Below are 18,747 nucleotides of genomic sequence, written 5' to 3' on the forward strand. Positions count from 1 at the left end.
TTCCTCTGAAGCACACTTTGGGCACAACTTCAGTAAGAAGTGTTTCTTTCAAATGAATCTTACAGTTACTTCAACTACGTCATCCAAATTTGTACGGACAATCTTTGCACAGTCGTTCATCAGGATGGTAGAGCCTCCTCTCATCAGCTCCAATGTAGCAAACATGTAGAGTCATGGTTGCTAAAAGGTTATCATTCTCCAGTTGACAGCAAAAGCACGAAGTGGTCTAGAAACTATGAGTGTACATCTCAGGGTATGTTAAAATTGTGGAAGCTGCTGGAGCAACGTCACCTTTGTTAATACAGGCACCTTTTTTTTTTTTTTTCAAAAAATAAGCAGTGGTTGTAACAACAGTAGTAGCATGGTGTGCGCGTAAGAACCTAAGTATGTACGATGAGGAGGAAATTAGTGTTTAATATCCTGTCGACAACAAGGTCATTAGATAAAAAATGGTGCAAATGGCTCTGAGCACTATGGGACTGAACTGCTGAGGTCATCAGTCCCCTATAACTTAGAACTACTTAAACCTAACTAACCTAAGGACATCACACACATCCATGCCCGAGGCAGGATTCGAACCCATGCCCGAGGCAGGATTCGAACCCACGACCGTAGCGGTCGCGCGGTTCCAGACTGTAGCGCCTAGAACCGCTCGGCCACTCCGGCCAGCGGTCATTAGACACGGAGCACAAGTTCGGACTAGGGAAGAAGGAGAAGGAAAGTAGCCACGCCATTTTCAAGGAATCATAATGGGATTTGCCTTCAGCGATTTAGGGAAATCACGAAAAACCTAAATCGGGATGGCCGGACGCAAGTTTGAACCATCGCCCTCGCGAATGCGAGTTCAGTGTCTTACGAACTGAGCTACCCCATTCGGTAAGGCAAGTATGTTATGTGTTCTGCACAGGGGAAGACTAAGTATTTCACAGGATCGCCAATGTACTCTCCCTACCTAACACACGCTACATTCTCCATCCATTGCCTACCCTGGGAACAGCCAACATTGGGGTCGAGAATTCACACAATTTCATCCATATATTCCGAAAGGGGGGCTGCCTCAGTTGACTGCCGCCTGCACACTTCGTGCGTTCTCACTGCTGTCTCTTCACTATATAGTATGGTACCACACACGCGCGCACACACACACACACACACACACACACACAAGGGTCAAATGAGGAACAAAAAAATCTCACTAAAAGCTGATTGAGAGGATTGTATGAAGTGTTACTTTTTCCAGTCACTTAATAAATAGTATTACCATAGCAGGTGACAACATAACTGAAGTACAGCCCAATGTTTCAATACTCTGGATAGTAAAGGAGCTAACTATTTTTAGATAATACTGGCAAAAGATTACCAGGAAATTGACACATTATTTCAGCTTGACATATATTTTTTATTTTCCATTCTCAGTATGGTAGCAAGCGCAGTTGTGAACAGTTTTTACGCTTTCTTTATTTTACACTATTTCCAGTGGCAGCACTTGGTCAATCTTATTCTACTTTGCTCGATCCTTTGTTTATGTAGCTGTTTTTTGGGTACTGTAGGGAGAAGCTACTGACTTACAGAATATGTATTTGTCGAATTATTGGTTGTAATAGCATAGCGTGTTAACACAATCGTTTACCAACCTCTTGGCCATAGCGTACAAGTCAGTAATGCGACACATACGTTTGTGCACTGGCTTCACCGACACCTCTGAGAATCGGAGCTTCTTAATCCCGCCCATTATGGAAAATTTACATGCTCAGAAAAATTTTCTGTCGCTTGTTAACGTAATATGGTGTCTTACAGAACGAATAGTAGGATTTGAGTCACTTGGTATGGTGGTACTGTTGCACCAGCATGAAATATGTACTTGTTCACTGCATTGAGGAAGGGTGGCCATTTGTAAGCATGGCCTTGTGGCGTTCAAAGTGTCGAGCATTCGTCGTCAAATATTATTTAAAAAACACCATAGTTGAGTGACTCATCACAATTTCAAGTTTTAACAACATGACGATTTTATGGCGAGTGCAACTATTCAGGACTATTGCATCATGCACAAAAGAAAAGTCCACGACGAAGGACGCAGCGGATCGTGAAGTGGGTGGAGGAGACGTGTCAAGCACTCATCCGAATTCTTCACCGTTCTGCTTCCAAACATACCACGGCGCTAACACTGACAAATCGTTCTCTTTGATGCATCATCCATCATAGCCTGCACGTCCACCCATACAAAATGCAGGACGTACAGAAACCCAGTAAAGAGGATAAAGTTTCCCAACGAACCGTCCCCTTACGCTTCCTGTATTCTTCCTGATTTCTTCTTCTGGGGATACCTGAACATTCAAGTGTACGCTATACGTCCTCATACAGTGGCTGAATTAACGGAAAGGATACGTACAGATGTGCAAAAGATCCCACTGAACATGTTGAATCTGCTGAGGGAGGCTTTCGTTCGCCACCTGGGGAAATGCATGCGAAGTGATAACGACCATGTGTATGCTGTTATATTCAAAATCAAGTAAAGAGCGTATAAGATATGTAATGGCATATAATATTCTTTGTTTTCGATGTGTTTCAATAAATTTGTAAATTTGTTTCCTTGTTCTGTCATTTTCACATCCTACTACTCATTCCGCCAGGCCAAGTACAACAGTGGCTAAATGCTTCTACGCATCGCTCCACCACCTACTTTTTGCGCAACACCATAGTGGTAGTTCTATTAATCCATGGATCACTGCAGTACAGCGTGTCCTGTTCGACTAGTAGCACATGAACAAGACAGTTAATCTTCAAGACCTATGCTGTAGTTGTAGTAGTAGTAGTAGTAGTAGTAGTAGTACTTCATCATTGTTTTATTCATTTGTCGACCGTTTTTAAAAGTGATGCAGGATAAGTCATGGTGTTATACACTAACAAAAAATATAATTCATTTTTAATTGTTTAGTTTGATAAGGACCGGCCCTGTAGAAGGAACCATTCTCACGCAAAAGTACATTACAGTAGCTGGATGGGGTTAGCGATACCATCCCCTCAAACACTAGGCCAATTTGTTCACAACTGCACAGCCTAATTTGGTTTATCCCTAGTAAACAACGCTGCATTGTTTCTACTTTCTTGAAAGGAAAGTATTTGATAACGGAGAAAGATTTTCTCAGCATCAGCAATCAACACGCAGATGTAAACAGCATAGCGACAGAAACGTCATTTCATTGCGTATGTTTTGAACTTCAAAATACTGCATAAACCAACATTCAATTATATTGTTTGAGCAGAGACTGCGCTACACAGTAAAAAAATGGAAACCGGTACTTATTTACCGTACGTAAGATAATCGGAGCGTGCATTAAAAAAATACTTTTTCCTATGTAGTTCGAGTAAAGGTTGCGATACAGGGTACGAACCTAAACACTTCACAATTAAATGCATGTAAAACATTTCCAACAAGAAATGAAAAACCTTAACACAACAATAGAAGACAATTACGACAAAAATAATAGAAGCGCACCTATTAACTACTACTGCTACTGCTACAATACAGTCATGAAATGTATTCGCAGTTCCGAATACGAACAAGCATCAACTGTACAAGGGAATAACGACGACGAAAATCTGTGCCGGGCCGGGACTCTAATACGGATTTTCCGCAGTGCGCGAGCGTCCGCCCTGATCGTTTTGGCTATCCGTGCACGATCCGCGGTGAGGCCCAAACTTCCATATGCCGTCGTTCCTGCATCATAGCCTTTACTCGTACACACATTTGCAATTCCCATACAGTGGGAGGACATTTTAAATGGAAGTCGGTGGCTGGTGTCGGCGGATAAATACCATATAAATACCTGTGATGTTGAGGGAAACGATGCAATTTTCCTTCGGACATGGCCGCACTATCATACTATACGATCAGACCCCTACAGTTTCAAGACTGCAGTCACAAGTAAACGATGACAAGAAACCGTTCAGAACAAGTACCTATAACTAAATCTATGTATTTTCGAATCAAATGTTACGTTTACAAAAGAATCTACGGCAGTAGTTGCGTTGCTATATTGTCGAGTCATATCTTCGGTTCTGTAATTCGTAACTGCGTTTGACAATATTCACTTCAGCTAGCATTTGTACCAAAATTAATTGGTGTGTTTATATAGTTCAAATAATAAAGAACAGTGTGTAATGATATAAAAGACATACTGAAAATGAATAATTTTAAATAAGCGCCTTGGAGTGACGTCAGAGTAGCCGTGTCACTTTTTTCGGGAACATTTTTCGGCGGCCGCCGCCTGTGGGGTCCTGGAAACTATGGAATCGCGCAGTATCTTTAGTCATTTTTCTCTGTCGAATGATTTACAAACCTCTTTTCCGTATCTGTAACGTGACATCATGATACTGCTTTAATCCTGGCTTTTTCTGCAGTGAATTCTGAGTACAGCTCGTTGCAATCATAGTTGGCATCTGTAGGTAAAACCACTGGATATTTTATCAAAGATCGAGATTAGGAGATTCCACTCTTCATACGTGGCGAAATCAATTCTTTCGCTATTTTAGTTCTACCGGATCTACTTCAGAAACAGTACTTTCATAAATGATAATGACAAACAATGTCGAAATCGATAAAACATGTATCTAATTTACCCGAACAGCACTGTGGATATTCATATGTCACATGATGACAAGGTGCAACTTCTGAGAAAGTGTCCCGTGCAGTTGAGTTCTCATCCGTTGCCATTGGTTCAAATCAATGCACAGCACTGCTGTAGATTCCTAAGTGGTGTCGCAGTACATGTCGACAGTCTTGTTATCTCGCTTACGCTTGTCAGCATCAGTACACACATTCATGATTGTTCTATTGTGTGTGAAATCTTATGGAACTTAACTGCTAAGGTCATCAGACCCTAAGCTTACACACTACTTAACCTAAGTTATCCTAAGCACAAACACACACATCCATGCCCGAGGGAGGACTCGAACCTCCGCCGGGACCAGCCGCACAGTCCATGACTGCGGCGCCCGAGACCGCTCGGCTAATCCCGCGCGGCACACATTCATGAAATACACTTGCTAATTACTGCTGTAAAACCACATGCTTAGTGCAATTGGTGACCTATTTCATGAGACGTAGACCTCTTTAGTTGAAAATAAATTACATCAACATTTTCAACCCGGACAAAAATCGGCGTTTAACAGAAAGGCGTCACCAAGAAAGTCTGCCAATAAAGCTTAATTTGGTGATTGTGTATCACTAAATTTTATCATCAGTTCTAACAGGTAGTATCCAGATTCTTAACCCTTTGACTATCACCGGGACGTATGTGTCCCACGATAGGTTATCAGAGAACCAATCAGACTTTGTTGCATATTACTGCTATGTATCAGTGACGTACTGGTGCAGGGAAGCCTACTAATGGTTTAGCTGAATTCTTATACTTGCAGGTTGCACCTGTAAGTTGTGTTGTTCTCAAGTTTCATTTTCAATCCTCCGTATTGTGGCATCGAATTAGTTTGCACCTGCTGATAGGCAACCCAAGTACCAGATTCGCTAAACTGGCTGCCTTCGCGCCTTCTCGGACACATCGCGTCAACGAATTGACGCTTGCCGCATCGCAAACGAAGCCCATACCGAGCACCTGCAGTGTGAATTACACGCTTGGAGAGATGCCATTCCACTGATCTGTCTGTCAGTGTGTGTGTGTGTGTGTGTGTGTGTGTGTGTGTGTGTGTGTGTGTTTTATTTTTTAGTAATCTTTTACATTTTGCGTAATGTTGTTCTGAAACCTTGGGAAACGAAACGGCGAGAAATATTTTCATACTGTTACTTCTGACTAAGACATTTTAATTAAAACAATCACATATCAACGCTTTTGAAATAAAACTGGTAATCAAAGGGTTACACTTGACCAACGAAGAAGAGTAGCCTACTTATTCATGGAATATAGCACAACCGCCTGCGTTATGCCGACGTCGTTTTACTGGTCGCCTTCAGCGCAGTTAAACTTCAACAACGGAAGCAAGAACTTAACACGAGCCAGTTTGAAATTAGGTCTGAAAATGAACTATAGCAATGTCAAGGTTACCACTTTGCTTCCGCCGTTTGCCGATAGGTGGCGACAACGGTAAGTAGCGATCGAAACAGATAGCAGACGTCAGGCAGTTGGCTTGGACCTCGGTCAACATGACCTCATTCAAACGTTAGTCGATTTGTGTCTGCACCATAAAGTTGTTCTTGATTGAAAATGTCAGTTTACGAGCCTAATTCTCGTCATTTTCGGGAAGTGTTACAGTTTTGTTTCAGTATGAATAAAACAGCGGCTGAGTCTCATCGAATGCTCTCAACTACGTATGGTAAGGACGCTATTAGTGAAAGAACGTGTCGTGAGTGGTTTCAACGCTTCAAGAACGGTGATTTTAACGTCTTAGACCGGCATGGTGGTGGAAGAGAGAATGTTTTCTAAGATGCAGAATTGGAGACATTGCTGAGTGAAGACTCACGTCAAACTCAAGAAGAATTGGCACGATTAGTGGGAGTGACACAGCAAGCCATTTCAAAACGTCTCAAGGCTATGGGCACGATTCTTAAAGGAGGAACTTCGGTCCCGTGTGAGCTGAAACAAAGAGACGGTGAACGGCGTTTGTGTGTTTGTCAACAGTTGCTTCAGAGTCAAAAATGGACGGGATTTCGGCAGCGCACTGTGACCGGGGACGAAAAATGGGTTCATTACGATAACCCTAAACGCAAGAAATCATGGGGATATCCCGGCCACGCCTCCACGTCGAAGGCCAAACCGAATATTCACGGCTCCAAGATCATGCTCTGAATTTGGTGGGACCAGCTCGGCGTCGCGTACTATGAGGTGTTAAAACCAAGTGAAACAATCACAGGTGCTCGTTATCGAACAAAATTAATGCGTTTGAGCAGAGCATTAAAAGACAAACGGCCGCAATACACCGAGAGGCACGATAAAATGATTTTGCAGCACGACAACGCTCGACCCCACGTTGCAAAAGAGGTCAAAACGTATTTGGGAACGTTAAAATGGGAAGTCCTACCCCACCCGCCGTAATCTCGAGACATTGCTCCCTCTGACTATCACCCGTTTACATGAGTGGCGCATGGCCTGGCTGACCAACACTGCCGATTTAATGAAGAAGTCAGAAATTGGATCGATTCGAGGATCGCTTCAAAAGATGAACAATTCTTTCGACACAGGATTCGTACACTACCCGAATTATGGGAGAAAGTATTGGCCAGCGATGGAAAATACTTTGAACGAAACATGTGTAACCAATTCGTTTCATTAAAGCCTCAAATGTTTAGGAAAAATGGCGAAATCAAAGTTGTACACCTTGTACAATGAGAAAAACATTAAGAAAACAGTACAAATTAACAATGATTTTATAGAAACAGATCCTGATGTTTTGCGTTTGGAACAGTTTGAGACAACGACTCACTCACCAGGAAAAGAAACGAAGTGTTTGATAAACTAAATTCACATTCCAAATTACAGCTTAGAGTGTTTGGTGAACTCTATGTATAACCAGTTCTGATCTAGGCGTATTGGTACATTGACTGTAATGTGAAAAGCTCTCAGAATGTGAGGTGGATCAGTGAGACATTAACGTATGCATGTTTGCAATTATTTGAAGGGACAGGAAAGCAAACAAATTGATCAGGGAACAGATTCTCATGTCAGACGTAATTATGGCCGAAATGAAGATGATTCGGAGGTGGATGCGACAGGTAGACAAGCGAATGGATAGGAAGCAGCTCTCTGCTCGATTCCTAGGGGAAAGAGAAGACAGAGACTATGAACTACGATGATGTGGCTTGTTGCTGGAGGCAGTGTTTATGTCGGATTTAATATAGAGCAGACGTCTTTCAACCTTCTCAGTGCTTTGCAGCATATCTTCGCAATATGCTAGCGCCACGTGAAATGCCTGTCCAGCGTTACTCGAAGGTAGCGAGCTGCTGTTGTGCCCCAGGTAATGGGGATGCTATTGAAGAGAACAGTGGTAATGCTGCAGGCCAAATACACTCCTGGAAATTGAAATAAGAACACCGTGAATTCATTGTCCCAGGAAGGGGAAACTTTATTGACACATTCCTGGGGTCAGATACATCACATGATCACACTGACAGAACCACAGGCACATAGACACAGGCAACAGAGCATGCACAATGTCGGCACTAGTACAGTGTATATCCACCTTTCGCAGCAATGCAGGCTGCTATTCTCCCATGGAGACGATCGTAGGGATGCTGGATGTAGTCCTGTGGAACGGCTTGCCATGCCATTTCCACCTGGCGCCTCAGTTGGACCAGCGTTCGTGCTGGACGTGCAGACCGCGTGAGACGACGCTTCATCCAGTCCCAAACATGCTCAATGGGGGACAGAGCCGGAGATCTTGCTGGCCAGGGTAGTTGACTTACACCTTCTAGAGCACGTTGGGTGGCACGGGATACATGCGGACGTGCATTGTCCTGTTGGAACAGCAAGTTCCCTTGCCGGTCTAGGAATGGTAGAACGATGGGTTCGATGACGGTTTGGATGTACCGTGCACTATTCAGTGTCCCCTCGACGATCACCAGTGGTGTACGGCCAGTGTAGGAGATCGCTCCCCACACCATGATGCCGGGTGTTGGCCCTGTGTGCCTCGGTCGTATGCAGTCCTGATTGTGGCGCTCACCTGCACGGCGCCAAACACGCATACGACCATCATTGGCACCAAGGCAGAAGCGACTCTCATCGCTGAAGACGACACGTCTCCATTCGTCCCTCCATTCACGCCTGTCGCGACACCACTGGAGGCGGGCTGCACGATGTTGGGGCGTGAGCGGAAGACGGCCTAACGGTGTGCGGGACCGTAGCCCAGCTTCATGGAGACGGTTGCGAATGGTCCTCGCCGATACCCCAGGAGCAACAGTGTCCCTAATTTGCTGGGAAGTGGCGGTGCGGTCCCCTACGGCACTGCGTAGAATCCTACGGTCTTGGCGTACATCCGTGCGTCGCTGCGGTCCGGTCCCAGGTCGACGGGCACGTGCACCTTCCGCCGACCACTGGCGACAACATCGATGTACTGTGGAGACCTCACGCCCCACGTGTTGAGCAATTCGGCGGTACGTCCACCCGGCCTCCCGCATGCCCACTATACGCCCTCGCTCAAAGTCCGTCAACTGCACATACGGTTCACGTCCACGCTGTCGCGGCATGCTACCAGTGTTAAAGACTGCGATGGAGCTCCGTATGCCACGGCAAACTGGCTGACACTGACGGCGGCGGTGCACAAATGCTGCGCAGCTAGCGCCATTCGACGGCCATCACCGCGGTTCCTGGTGTGTCCGCTGTGCCGTGCGTGTGATCATTGCTTGTACAGCCCTCTCGCAGTGTCCGGAGCAAGTATGGTGGGTCTGACACACCGGTGTCAATGTGTTCTTTTTTCCATTTCCAGGAGTGTATCTTCATTGCTCGGAGCACAGCTCTAACGCACGGAAGTTCAACTATAGGCACCAAGAACCAAAATGCAGATGTCTTCTTCGCAACCAGCCAGAGTAGGACAGAAGTGTACCAGGCCGCAACTCGAGAACGTACCGCCGCCAATTTCCCTTGGCAAGCTACTCAACGATCAGGATGCCATTAAGAGGCCATTGGAATTTGCCTGACACTGCTTCGATCAGCATTGAAGCATGCTTCAGTCAACGAATGTCGGAGAAGCTGACTAAAATGATGCACTCTTTCCCGCAGAAAATCGAGTCTGCAGTCAAGTATGGCCTCAAGACGACTCACCAGGGACGCTCCAACCAACAGTCGCCTTGTGGAACACCAACGGAATGAACCTACAGCAAGTAGTACCAGTTCCTAGCGGACAAACGAATCGATGTGCGCCCCGTCTCTGATAAGCATCTGAACCATGAGTTCACGCCAGATCGACTAAGTAACATTGTTGCTGCACCGATCGACCAACGGCCGGCGGCGGTACGGCTGTCAAAGTACACTCCACATTGAACGTCACGTTCTGCACCTACCCCAACTAGCGACAGTTTAATCAATTGCAGAAGCTGTCGACACCAGGCAAGGTCGATTGTATTTCATATCAGGATGTCGACTACCAAGCACAGTACTCGACATTAACGACTTCAGAGCACTGCTACAAGCTCCAGGCATGCCTTGCCATTACGGCGGGCACAGGATCATCGAGACTGGTCCGTGAATCAATGGATACGTGTCGCCTGATCGGATGAAACGCGTCGATTACTATCCCAGGCCGATGATCGTGTCTTGATACGCCATCATCGTGGCGCACGAGACATGTAGTAGCAATCGAAGGCAACATTACAGCTGACCACTACATTAAGAGTATTGTGGACCTCCTGCCTCCTTTCACGCTTGATGTGTTCCCCTTTGGCGACGTCATCTTCCAGCAGGATAACTGTCCGTGTCACAAGGCCACAACAGTGCCAGAGCAGTTTGAGGAACACGACAGTTAACTCACCTTGATGTATATGCCACGAAATTCGCCTGCTCTAAACCAGATGGAACACATCTGGGTCGCTATGGAGCGCCAGCTCCGTGCCTACAACCCACCAGCGCATAGTTTACAGGGATTGCATGGTTTGTCTATTGGCATCTTGTGCCACATACCTTCAGAAACCAAAGAATGACTTGTCGAACCTATACCACGAAGAATCGTTGGCGTATTGCGCTTCAAAAGTTGACGAACACGCAATTAAGCACGTGGTCAGGATGTTTTGGTTTAACAGTCCATATTTCTACAAATATTTCAGTACAATTGTTAAACTTCGTTTTTAAAAGTTGCTTTACAAATGACGACACAAGATGACTGTTTCCAGCTTAATATGACAAACAGGCAAATATGAATTATTTAGATATTACTGCCAGTGCCGTTGAGAACCAGTTGGAATCGCTAAAATTTAACAAGCTCCCAGAACCCTGTAGAATACCTGTCAGATATTACACATAATTTGCAGCTAGTTAACCCTCATTTTAACCTGAATATACACTAGATTCCTCATACAAAAAATTATATCCAGTGGTTGGAAGTAAGAAACAGTCAACAAACGTGTACAAGAGGAGTAACAGAAGTGTGCCACAAAACTGCCTTCCAATACCACAGGCATCCATATGTTCCAGACTCGTAGAACATATTCTGAGCTCAAACATACTGAGGGGAAATTGAAAAAATGAAGTGATCGTATGGTAGTGATGGTCAGGAGCCCCCTACCTGGAGAAGTTCGGCCGCCAAATTGCAAGTCTTTCCAGTTCACGCCACACTGGGCAACTCGCGTGTCGATGATGATGAAACATAATGAGGGAACAGAACGACATCCTCTATGTCACCCATTATGGATTAAAACAAAAAACGGTTAAGTGAAAACAAACTCGCGCTTTTTTTACACAACATCCTGAAAGCCATGGATCAAAGCAGTCAGGTAGAGGCAACATTTCATGACTCCCGGAAAGCACGTGACTCAGTACCACAACAACATTTATTAAGGGAAGAAGCGCGGTCATTGGGGGAATGAAGAGAAATTTCTAAAAGGATGAAGGATTTCTTTGGTACGGAGGACGCAACATGTTATTGTGGACGGAGAGTCATCGACAGAAGTAGAAGTATCTTCGGACGTGTTCCTGGGGAGTATGGCGTAACCCTTGCTGTTTATGCTGTGTATTAATGCCCTGGCAGACAATACTAATAGTAACGTAAGACTTTCTGCACAAAGTGTAGTTATCTCTTAGGTCTACAACATTGCTTCCACCGTTCTGCAATAGATGGCAGTAGCGGCGAGAGGTGTTGGAGGTGGTAGGACGCGTCATACAATAAGCTTAGGCATTTTTAAATAAAAAGCCATAAAAATATTAACGGATTTGTGATTGCATCATAAATGCACTCTACTGAATATGTCAAATTACGAGCCCAATTCTTGTCATTTGCGGGAAGTTTTAATATTCTGCTTTAACATGGAGAAACCTGCGGCTGAGGCAGTTGTAAGTGAAAGAATTTCCAGAGATTGGTTTTAACACTTCAAGAACGGTGATTTTGACGTCGGAGACCGACATGGCGGTGAAAGAGAACACATTTGGGACGCTGCTGAAATCGAAGGAAACAATCACAGGAGATCGTTATCGAAAGCAGTTGATGCGTTTGAGCCGAGCACTGAAAGACAAACGGCCACAATACAGAAAATGTGTGTGAAATCTTACGTGACCTAACTGCTAAGGTCATCAGTCCCTAAGCTTACACAGTACTTAATCTAAATTATCCTAAGGACAAACACACACACCCATGCCCGAGGGAGGACTCGAACCTCGGCCGGGACCAGCCGCACAGTCCATGACTGCAGCGCCCTAGACCGCTCGGCTAAATCATACACGGCGGCCACGATACAGCGATAGATATGAAAACGTGATTTTGCAGCATGACAATGTTTGAACACATTTCGTAAGACCCGTCAAAACATGGAATGGAACGTTGAAATGGTAAGTCCCACCTCATCCGCTGTATTCTCCAAACGTTGCTCCCTCTCAATAACACAGTTTTTGATCAATGGAAGGCACTTCAGGTCATATGAACAAGTGAAAAATTGGATCGGTTCACGGATCTCCTCTTAAGACGCCTGTTGTGTCTAGACAAGACAGTCTAGACACCATGAGAGGAAGCCGAAAGGCACGCGCTAAGCTAAAGCAGGATGGCGTGAGGTCTGAAACAGGATACGTAATGAATGCTATAAAGAAAAGAACGTAGCTTCTGGAATACTTAACTTTAATCCATCCTTTTGGTACATCTGGAGATTGTGGCGATACAAGTGAGACTCTTTAGATACATGCAATGTTACTAATGGCGCCTTGCTAGGTCGTAGCCATTGACTTAGCTGAAGGCTATTCTAACTATCGGCTCGGCAAAGGAGCGAGGCTTCGTCAGTATAGTCGCTAGCTACGTCGTCCGTACAACTGGGGCGAGTGCTAGTCAGTTTCTCGAGACCTGCCTTGTGGTGGCGCTCGGTCTGCGATCCCTGACAGTGGCGACACGCGGGTCCGACATGTACTAATGGACCGCGGCCGCTTTAAAGCTACCACCTAGCAAGTGTGGTGTCTGGCGGTGACACCACAACGCCCAGTTGTCCCACCGTGAGACTCGTATCCTACCCGAATGTTTGGAGAAGGCAGTGGCCAGCGATACCAATATGTTGAATCTTAATTTTTTTTCTTATTCACAAAAAGCCTCAAACTTTGAGGGGAAAAACAATTGAGAAGCAAAGTTCTAGACCTAATATAATGAAGTGATGTCTGAGAATGGCTACACAACCACTCATCAGGTACTAATGAGGTTTCAAAGTTTTGCACAACTGGCAACTTGCTTACAATGTTCAAAAAAAGTTACACTGTGCACGTCACACTGTATGAACCACACGTGAAACCAATCAACTCACACCAATACCTGGGTGTAGCAGTTTGTGGGGATATGAAACGGAAAGATCAAATATATTCAATGAGAGATAAAGTAGGTGGCAGACTTCGATTTTTGATAGGATATCAGCAACACACACAGTCAGTCTACGAAGTGCACTTGTTACAAAACGTTCCCATCTTATAAAATTGCTGAAATGTGTAACTCCACGCGAGATGGGAGTAACAGGTTTTACTGAACTCACAGAAAGAAGGCGAGTAGGAATGTTTATACTATAGGATTGTTTGGCCCTTGGGAGAGCGTCACGAAATACTGGGAAAAAAAAATCAGAATTTTTAGACGCTTGTAGACAGGTGTCAACTACCTCGCGAAAGGCTAGTTACAAAGCTTCAAGAAACAGTGTTAAGTGTTTCACAGCACCCAACTTATCGCTCCCGTAGAGAAAGCGGAGACAATATTTTACCAATTACAGCAATCACGGGGGTAGGTAAGCAATTATACCGCAATGGAATGAGAGGAAACCTAAGTACGTGTTCCCAGTGCGAACTACCCTTAGCCATTAGTTTTCAGAACATGTAGATGGATATTTCGCACTTTAAAGATGCCTGTACAGCGGAGTGAACACAAGCGAACGAGCATTCCGGAGGACAGTTGCGCTAGTCTTCCCTGCCCTTCGCTTGTACTTTCGAAGAAGCTATTACATTAGACGAGCGAAAGAGAAACCTACCGAACAAGCATTGAGCGTACGATGACAAGCGAACGCTTCGTTTTTGTTTATTTGGCGCTCAATTCTTAAATACAGATGTCATCAGATAGAGCGCTACCGTGATGAAAAACACTGATATGCAGCCAGGATGACTGTGTATGGTAGCTGTGCTGTTGGTGATGCAAGAAACAAAAGCAAAGCAGCAAGGGAAAAGGAAAATGTGTGTGTCCCCCGACTTCAGTAGACATATTTCAATATTTTAGGAGTATGTTGGTAGACGATTTTCGCTAGCTGCTTACTACTATTTTGGGGAAAATTGCAAGGCAGGACACCAACTACAGACGAGCTATCTCGGCTGAAGAAAAATTTACACTCACGCTCCAGCTTTTAGCAACCCTAGTCAGTGACGCCAGTCTCTTAAGTACCATTTCGCATTTCAGCTACTACTACATCTCAGTTTCTGAAGGCTGCAGCGCTGTATGTGATGCACTCACGGACTGTTTTTGGGCCAGGAAAATAATTGCAACAAATGCTATTAAAGTAAACTAAAAATATACAAATGACCTGCCATAGTCGATAAAATATCTTTTACTTTACTTTACAAAATATGCTTCGTAGTTTTTAGGGACGAAGATAATACACTTACAGAATGGTGTAAAAGTTAGCCAGTAATACACTGCGTATGAAGCAAGGTGTCTTGTTCCTCTACGTTTCCCCCAGCGGACATAAAAGTGTCGGCAATTTATTGCACAGCTTCAGATTTTTTCTTTAAATTTCGTATCGATATTCTCCAACGAAAAGCATCACATAATCATCTGTCCACTCCATTCAATAACAAGTTTAAAATTCGCGTATGAAAAACAAGTGCTCTCTTTACTAAGTGAGCGCCCAAGCGGAGCGAACGCGAACTTACTTCCTTTGTTGACTCGCTTCAAGATCGACAACCGGTGGATCACGAGCAAACAATTTCGAATGCCAAAGTAACATGAAAAAACGCTGGTCGCCACTGTTTACACAGAAGAGAAGGCCCTGTTCGCTAATGCTCGGTCGCTATGTTCGCTCAGATGTACAGGCACCTTATGAGTTATGGCAGTGATCTATTTGTACGGACACGCACACGGTGGTGTTACCGCCGTATTGGCATTTCGACAGATTCTAAGCGTTGTTATGGGGTTTACTTGTTAGGAAGACAAAGCAATGGGCCGGGAGACCCAAAGAAGTCAATGAGTGTTAGTCGGAAGATGTATATGATCGACAAGCCACTTTCCCAACTGCTAATGTTGGCTCTCAAAACAGAGATGCTCCTCCTCCTCCTCCAAGTAGTTTCTCATGTATCATCAAAGAGAGACGGGGGGGGGGGGGGGGGCGGGACGATTTAGGATTGCTCAACGGCAAGTTTACCAGCGCCCACGTGAAAATTATGTGAAACGAGTGTGGTTACACGCAGAAAATGCGACAGGAGAAATAAAAAGCAACAACCAATCTTAAAGAAAATTTCGCTAATTCTCTCCCAGTCTCTCTCACGATCACCGGTACAACGACGTAAGGTCATATCCTGGCAGACAGTGTTAAAATGATCTCATGTTCTAAAACTGTCAATTTAAGCACAAGTAAGACAAGAGGAAAACTGAAATAGGTTTTAGCCTATAGATCCTGGCACACGACAACGCAGCAACAGTGCGTAGGCATGCAGATAAACCCACCTACATGGCCCTGTAATGTCTGTTATCTTTTCCTTTATAATCGTCGCGTGACAAGTCTCTGATCCTGTCCTTTATCTGCTTTCTCAGAGCGCCTCTACTGATAACCCCTCACAATCTGTCACTTCTTCCCTAGAAATGACCATTTCAGTTTCCTTGAAATTTGCTTAGTATGACTTCCAGTTGAAATTAAACTGTGCCGCCACTACGTTCCTGTAACTGCTGCTTTACCGGACTCACCCAAACGCGACGTTTATGAAGTACTGGTAAAATTACTCGACAGAAAATCCGTTTTTATTTTTTCGCGTGTAATCACCCAAAACACCCTTTCGAGGTATTACCATGGAGACAGATTATTAGCTAAATATTTGAATGTTAATTTTTCACCAAAAGCCTTTACCATACTAAAGAAGTCTTTCGCGATGGATCTGTTGTATCGAATGTTCTCGGTGCATTTGTCGCTTTAATTCTAGGTGAAAATCTGCGCTTTCGATAATATAAATATCTTGCAGAGGGAGTAACAGCTCTGATTTCCTTGTGTGGGCGAAAAACGATTTGCATCACGTGTCTCAGTGATTACCTGAGAGTCCCTAATGTTCCAATATTCCATGTGAATGTAGCAACAGTTACATGAGACAATCTACACGAAACGTTTTCCAGCGCTGTACCCATCAGTACAATCGCTGTTTCTCTTCAATTAGACGATGTGTTAACTGATTCAGTCTATTTCAAATTAACCCTCATTGCACAAACGTGTTAACTGATTCAGTCTATTTCAAATTAACCCTCATTGCACAAAGAGCCACTCCGCCCACATTAGCCGAAATTTTTTTAAAAATGAGACGCAACCTGACAGCCCAAGAACGTTTCAAACAGGTTGCGTTTACATAGGAGCGAAAATCAATTGCAAAATTGGAAAACCGACAACCAGAAGCGAATTTCCAGAATCGATTTTTAGATGTTTACATGACCACCCAGAAGCGGTATCGGGAATTCGGTTTACGAAATTAGGTTAGGGGAGCCCTATGAAAACAGGGTGAGTGCGTACACTATACAGCCGTGGAGGCAAGATGGCCCCCCTGCGGATAATTCAACTTCCAGGACGTAAATCGCCGCATATTTGTCACTAACTGTGATGGTTGTGGGCCTGACACTAGAACTGAGCGGAGTATTATTACAGTTCGAATGGCGATGCCGTAATTTGTTAGTTTACAGTACGGTCAAATGCCCTCTCTATGGGGAACTGCGCTGGAATAGGTCCCGTACTATACAGGGTGATTCACGAAGATGTGCAAAATTTTAGTGTTATTCTACAAGTGAAACTAAAGAAAAAAGTTCATATAAACATAGGCCCGCAAATGTTTCGTAATGGAATTACGGCTAATTTTCAGGCAAAATCTTGTATCAGCCGTAACTCCGTAACCAAACTTTTGCGGACCTATGTTTATATGAACTTTTTTCTTCAGTTTTATTTGTAGAATAACATATTAAAATATTTGCGTATCTTCGTTAATCACCCTGTATACTACCCAACAAAAAGTATTGAGACACCTATGGCTGGTAATCCGTCTGCAGGCCACAAATGGTCCATCGGGACTATCCTCAGCTGAGGATGCGGATAGGAGGGGCGTGTGGTCAACACACCGCTCTCCCGGTCGTTATGATGGTATTCTGTGACCGGAGCCGCTACTATTCGGTCAAGTAGCTCCTCTATTAGCATCACGAGGCTGAGTGCGCCCCGAAAAATGGCAACAGCGAATGGCGGCCCGGTCCCTTAGGAGTTCACACACATTTGAACATTTTGAATGAAGCTTTACGCCTCTCCTGGGCCCGTCTACACCGACATTGGACGGTTGATGACTGGAAACATGTTGTCTGGTCGGACGAGTCTCGTTTCAAATTGTATTGAGAGGATGGACGTGCATGGATATGGACACAACCTCATGAACCCATGGAGCATGTATGTCAGCAGGGGACTGTTCAAGCTGATTGAGGCTCTATAACGATGTGGGGCGTGTGCAGTTGGAGTGATATGGGACCGCTGATACGTCTAGATACCACTCTGAGAGGTAATACGTACGTGAGCATCCTGTCTGATCACCTGCATCCATTCATGTCTATTGTGCATTCCGACAGACTTGGGCAGTTCCAGCAGGACAATGCGACACCTCACACGTCCAGAATTGCTGCAGAGTGGCTCCAGGAATGCTGTTCTGAGTTTAAACACTTACGATGGCCACCAAACTCCCCAGGCATGAACGTTCTTGGGCATATCTGCGATGCCTTGCAACGTGCTGTTCAGACGAGATCTCCACCACTCCGTACCCTTACGGATTTATGGACAGCCCTGCAGGATTCATGGTGTCAGTTCCCCCAAACACAGCTTCAGACATTAGTCGGGTCCATTCCACGTCGTGTTGTGGCACTTCTGCGTGCTCGTGGGGGTCCTACACGCTATTAGGCAGGTGTACCAATTTCCTTGGCTTTTCAGTGTATCAGTCACAGCTTTGGGATCCGTTACTTTTTCGACCGTCAGTTTACCATACCACGGCAATAGTGAGTATTGTTGAAAGCTCAGAATTTCATAGAGAAACAACGGGCCAGGGGCACCAAGGTCGTTTAATGCGGCATGTATTATCGCTAAATTTCGCGTACTGCGAGGGCCTAATTTATGCGCAAGCGACCCAGGCTAGCAGCCTAACGGGGCCACACAACGACATCATAAAATTAAAAAAGCTGGCTTCATAATACTGTGCTGCGAGCGTCCTTAGAATCGTTAAAGACGGAGACGTAATTATTTTGTACGGCCTTATTTGGTTCAATTTTTTAGCAGCCAGTTGCTCTGTAGTACTAAACTGCTAACCTCTGGGGTGGGAGGGTTGCTGTGCCTTTCTAACAGCTTCCAAGGGTAACAAAAATTCAATTTTCACGCCT

General features: G+C 44.7%; 1 protein-coding gene across 4 annotated transcripts in view; it reads right to left on the reverse strand.

Moving 5' to 3' along the window:
* Window positions 1-18,747, reverse strand: part of LOC126412460 (protein daughter of sevenless) — a 251,031-nt gene that overhangs the window by 66,454 nt on the left and 165,830 nt on the right. The gene's annotated exons all lie outside the window — the stretch shown is intronic.

This window comes from Schistocerca serialis, chromosome 7 (assembly GCF_023864345.2).
Source record: "Schistocerca serialis cubense isolate TAMUIC-IGC-003099 chromosome 7, iqSchSeri2.2, whole genome shotgun sequence".
Taxonomy (NCBI): Eukaryota; Metazoa; Arthropoda; class Insecta; order Orthoptera; family Acrididae; genus Schistocerca; species Schistocerca serialis.